The following is a 6000-nucleotide window of genomic DNA, read 5'->3' as shown; positions in this document are numbered from 1 at the left end:
ATAGATTTGATGGCAAAAGAAAGAGAGTGGAATCCCGTGCCAAAGGCAAACTCGATCAAACAGCTAGTTCCTAACAAGTGAACATGAAAAAGGTCAACTACCAGTCAAATATTGTCACGACCCAAACCCGCCCTTAAGGGGTTAGCGTCGTAACCGGCCAGTAATCCATGATTACCAAAGGCCTGTTTTACAATAATGACAATAATACAATATAAAGGGGCAAGCGGAAGCCAATCAATAGTAACATACATCATCCAATGAGCTGTGAGGACCTGAATGGAAATAAACTTCCATACACACATATACCAATGCACACATAAGTCCAAGTCTATGTCCAACACATATATAGAAGCTTAAGTCCAAAACATCCAAGACATGTTAGGGAGTAAAACCCCAAGCCAAAAACAAAATGTAAAACATTTACTTAGACATTAAACAACTCTCCAAAAAGGGCGGAAAAAGATCACCCAAAAAGCCTTGACAACACGTTGTTTGGTTTTAATTTTTTTAAAAATTAATTTTTTTATTTTTCGTTCTTTTTATTTTTAATAAATATTTTTAAAAATTTAAATAATTTTTTTTTTAGATGCACTTTACTCAGATGTATCTAAAAAATAATATTTTAAAAAATCAATAAATACATAAGAATACGAAAAATGTATTAAATTTTCGTATTTTTTTTATATTTTTGGTATTTAGTAAATTTTTGAAAGATTTCTTTTATAAATATTATATTTTATAAGTGTATTTATGTTAGGTGTATCTAAAAATTAAAAAAAAAACTTGTTTAAAATATTAAAAAAATTTATTAAAAACAAAAAAAATTAATTTTCTGAAAAATAAATCCTGAATTATGAAACCAAACAAAATATAGCTTAGTTGGTCAGAGTCTAGATGCAAGACATTCCCCCCTCTTCAGGTTATGGCCTTTGATGTACCAAAATAAATAAATAAACATGACTCGACTTGCTACTAACATTCCAAGCTCCTGCAACATTTTTGGATGGTGATATTTTTAACCATTAGTTATGCAATAATGCTATAGTGACTAAATTTGGAATGAAATGTAATACATCAGTAACACATTAAATGATATTCAAAATTTGATGGCCATATATAAGGGAAGAGTCACAGTCAGAGAGTGTTGGTGGGATATACAATAGTTGAGCCATTTTGAAGCAAGCGGCTACGGTTTAAGGTCACTCAGGGAAAGGGGGTCCCAAATACAATACAACATGTTCTGTGCCATGCTGACACTACTGGTGTTGCTGCTGAGCCCTGCATATGCATTTCATGGGACCACAACACATACATACATACATACATACATACATATATATATATATATATATATAATAGTGAATCTTTACCTTTTCGTGGTTGCGGATGAACCCTGATCTGGAAAGCCCACCAAGTAATATTTGCTGCTGCCATGACTTGTCCAATCATTTATTACAACGTGACAGAGGTAAAAAATGGGCGGGCTTGCTGTTGGTCAAAACGGATTACGTATTAAAACAATCTAATTTAAACTCGTCCATTTAACAAACAGCTTTAAACGGATTGGATTAAACTAGGTAAGTGTAAAACAAATCAAGAGAAGCAGCTAAAGAAACTATGGCCCCTAAAATTGTGTTTAGATTATGGATAATCCCTGTCCAAATTCATAATTCTCACTTTCTTTCAAAATTACTACCCAAATCTATGATCCAAACAGTCACAAGACAAGACAAGTGACCAACAAACAATATACATCCTCATATCCTGTCCACAGCATCAATTTCAACAAAAACTAAAGTTCCATGTAATCGTGTAACATTAATTGCAGTGTTCAAATACCATATTTCAAATTAACTGGAGTCATGAGTCGCAGCGCTATTGCAAAATGAACAAGGATCGTTTGCAACAATACCCAATACAACATCTATAGAACAAAGAGGTTCTGGATATGAGAATGCTTGATGATACAACTTGTAAAAACTACAACAGAATGCCAAGATCATTTAGTCCACAAGTCCGGCTAGTCTACAGATTTCAATGGAATCAACCAGAGTTTCTTCTATCGGTCTGTAACTCCAACCCAGCTTCTGCAATTTCTCTGAACTGAGCTTTTCTTCTTCCTTTCCCTCAGTAAATCTGGCAATGTGTAATTGAATGAAACAGCAAATTTTAACCCAACAAAGGTAACCCATAGTAATAATTCAGCTACACTTATTGGTGATAGACCACAAATATAATTCAACTGCTAATACCTAATCTATTATATAATATAAAATTAAAAAAATGAAAAGAAATTCGTACAGCTGGAAAATCCTTTTAGATGAATATATTATGGAGAGACAGAAACTTACTTCTTAGGATAATTGTAGTTCGGGTAGTTTTTCCTGAGTATTTCCACCAGATCTTGTGACTTGATCATGTAAGCTGTGCATATATATACCTTCCTTCGGCTTCGGGCTTCTCATATGCCAATAGCAGTGCTTCAGCTACATCTCGTACATCTACTATCATCCTCAAATTGTTTTCGAATTCATCATATCCCTCTGTAAATAACAGGATTGCGAGAAGTCAGGACATCAAGTGCTACAGTTTTCACTGGCAAACCATTTTCAAGAAGAAAAAACTATATACCAGATGACTAGTAATAAGCAACGTACTGATGAAGTCATGGCACAACTTATGAAAAATTATGCACTGCTTGAGTGCCTTTCAAGTGTGCTCTGAGCAAGCCTCTGTGGGCTCCCATTATGCAGAAATCCCAGCACCCTGCTCAAGCACACTTTCAAGTGGGCATCAAGAGCAGCTCTATGGACTTCTATGAAGTTGAAATGTCACCACATTTCTTTAAACCTAGGGCTCTAGACATATGCAGAGCTCCCAGGGGGCACCTCGCTCGAGCGCTCTTCGATCGGTGCCCTTGGGACTTGCCCAATTAATCTTGTTTTGAATAGTTTCCGATCATAAAGACCACAAGACTAAGCATAAGTTATTCTAGTCAAACTATGACTTGAAAAGCATGTGTCCTAGACTAATACAAGATATCATATGTAAGTAGGATCGAAGCACACTTTGCATTATCTCTAAAGATCTTTAATCTTGATCAGTTACAGACAGTAACGCCCTCAAAATTAACCCATTACATATATCATTGACATGCATTATTTAAAGAAGACAATTAATTAATTCATTCATCAGAGTATTACTAAATAAAGCATTACATGTAACATTGAATAAAATGCCTTACAGGCTTACATATTTCCAAGCCAACACTTGGATACAAAAATATGAGTTCTAACTCAAAACAAGAAAAGCCCTAGGCTTGAATGTTTACATGTACTAATAATTAAAGACAATTAGCTAAAGGTAATCTTCTTCAATCCAGGAGCCAAACCCTCCCAAGCTAAGTCCTTGGAGGTAGTTTATCACCTGAACCTGAAAATGATGTTCCCATAAAGGGTGAGCCACAGCCCAGTAGAAATATACTAAACCACATATAAGCAATGAATAAAGCAATAGCATTCAACAGATGGTTAACCAAGATAATCAATTACTTCATTTTACAGTCTCATGACACTATTGTCTAAGATACGTTTTACTTTCCAACTTAATCAACATGGCTCAGAACCTGGCCGAACTTACAACAGTGAAATATATATATATCATATTCACATTCTTCCAATATCAACAAACAAATGAGACTCAAGCTCAATTCAAGCACTTCATACTTCCAGATTGATACACATTTTAGTGTTGTATCAATAAAACACTTCTATATAAATAAGCACACATAAAAGTATTGCTAATGGAGTCCATCCCCTATCTCCTCCCAAACAAATATCTGGTTTAGAGGTCCATCCCCTATCTTCCCCTAAACCGTGGAGTACATCCCCTATCTCCTCCCACACAAAACAATGTATGCAAATGCAATGCTCAATCAATACACGTATTTTCTGTATTAATGCAATAGTCAAAATTAATGACTTAACTAATGTGATCAGTTTCAGTTATTCCTAATCCACATGCAATGTCTACAACAATCACGACTATCCTCCACCGATAGCCCAAAATAGTTATTTCTAAACTGAAAATAACTATGTCAACAATTCAATAGACAAATAATTCCAATTACACAACTACGCCATTTAATCAATGAATTCCCCAATTCCATGAATTTAACCCTCTTTTCCCAATTCCATGAATTACTTATACAAATTAATTCAATAATACAACTAGGGTTTTTTCCAAAATTTACCAAAGTATCCCCAACATATCAAAATACCAACACTTAGAACAAAACCTATAAAATGAAGTAGGAAATCCCTACCTCGAAGAAAACAACACAAGTGGTGAAGACAAAGATGAGTGCCCAAATACCAAAGTGCTCCAAATTGCCAAATGTTCAGATTAAATGAAAGCCCTCGACTCCCTCTATCTTTTTAATGAAGGATCTAGGGTAGAAACACACCCTAAGTGGATCAAATCTAAGAAAGAAGGTGAGTAGGGAGAGAGAGAAGTCGGACCTAGGGTTTGGAATCAAAAGAAGATGAAAAAGACTGATCAAAACCCGCTGCTGTGTATATAAACTGGACAGGCTCGCTCGAGCGAAGACTTGGTCGCTCGAGCGACCAGACACAAGAAGCTACGCTCGAGCCAAGGAAGCCTTGCTCGAGCCAGCACCCCAAAAGCTCGCTCGAGCGAAAGAAATCTCGATCGAGCGAAGAACTCAAACCCTCAGGTCTGAAACCAGACACACGCTCGAGCGAAAGAACTATAGCTCGAGCGAAGGATGAACTAACTCGCTCGGGCGAAGAAAAGCTCGCTCGAGCCAAGAATGCAAAGCTACAGGTCCATACTGGATGCCATCTCTCGCTCGAGCGACCAAACCCCAGCTCGAGCGAAGAACCAAAACGACATCTCGCTCGAGCGACCAACTCCTCGCTCGAGCGAAAAACCAAAAACCTGGACAGCAACACTTGGTTTCTAAACCCAACCAACCTGAAACAAACCTGCCCAACACATCCTATAATTCCAAATGAGAAAATAAAGGACAACAACAACAATTATACAATGACAGAATCTACGGAACCTAAGTCCGGATACAATAATCAAATGGGAAAAGACCGGGGTCGCTATAACCTCCCCCCCTTCAAAGAATTTCGTCCCCGAAATTAAGCATAAATTAAATTTTTTTTTTTTTGAAAACAGGTTTTTTCTCAATTCCCAAAGATATTATAAAACAACAATAAACAACTTGACCCAATACTGGTCACTTCATCTCTTTATCAAGAGGCATCTCACAACATATATATAAAACAATATATATTTCAACCGGTATCAATATTATGCATTATTCCTTCCAATGTTAGCAATCCCCACATCATATTCAATTGCATGATATATATAACACACTCAGCAATGTAATCAACATATGCAATGATATACTAAACTTCTATAATGAAGCAAGTTTCAAGATACACTCATTTACCAAAACATACACAACGTTTTACAACTTAAGACATATGTAAAGCTCTTAAGTTCAACAATATTACAAAATCTAAATACAAGATTACAAATTAATAAACATGTCCGGGTATTTTTCGCGGACTTCCAATTCATGCTCCCAAGTGGCTTCCTCCACTCCATGATGTTTCCACAAAACTTTTACCAAAGGGATGGTCTTGCCTCGCAAAACTTGATCCCGCCTATACAAGACCCGAACCGGTCTCTCCTCGTACGAAACATCCTCATCAACCACTAAATCGGTCCAATCCAACACATGTGATGGATCCGGCTCATACTTCCGAAGCATACTCACATGAAACACGTCATGTACTCCGGACAACTGCGGCGGCAAAGCTAAACGATAAGCAGCCTCGCTAATCCTCTCAAGGATCTCAAACGGACCAATGAACCGAGGGGACAACTTCCCACTCTTCCCAAACCTCATCAAACCCCGTCTAGGTGATATCTTCAGAAAGACATGATCACCCACCTCAAACA

General features: G+C 36.8%; 1 pseudogene across 1 annotated transcript in view; it reads right to left on the bottom strand.

Moving 5' to 3' along the window:
* Nucleotides 1–1915: 1915 nt before the first annotated feature.
* LOC114316508 (cinnamoyl-CoA reductase 1-like) overlaps nt 1916–6000 on the bottom strand; it is a 45130-nt pseudogene continuing 41045 nt past the window's right edge. Inside the window, exons 5-6 of the transcript XR_014365342.1 lie at nt 2352–2543; nt 1916–2136 (exon numbers count right to left, since the gene is read on the bottom strand). The product of XR_014365342.1 is annotated as a cinnamoyl-CoA reductase 1-like (transcript). The remainder of the gene's footprint in view (nt 2137–2351; nt 2544–6000) is intronic.

This window comes from Camellia sinensis, chromosome 3, assembly GCF_055761805.1.
Source record: "Camellia sinensis isolate YWXY chromosome 3, ASM5576180v1, whole genome shotgun sequence".
Taxonomy (NCBI): domain Eukaryota; kingdom Viridiplantae; phylum Streptophyta; class Magnoliopsida; order Ericales; family Theaceae; genus Camellia; species Camellia sinensis.
This window is presented reverse-complemented; position numbering and strand designations above follow the sequence as displayed.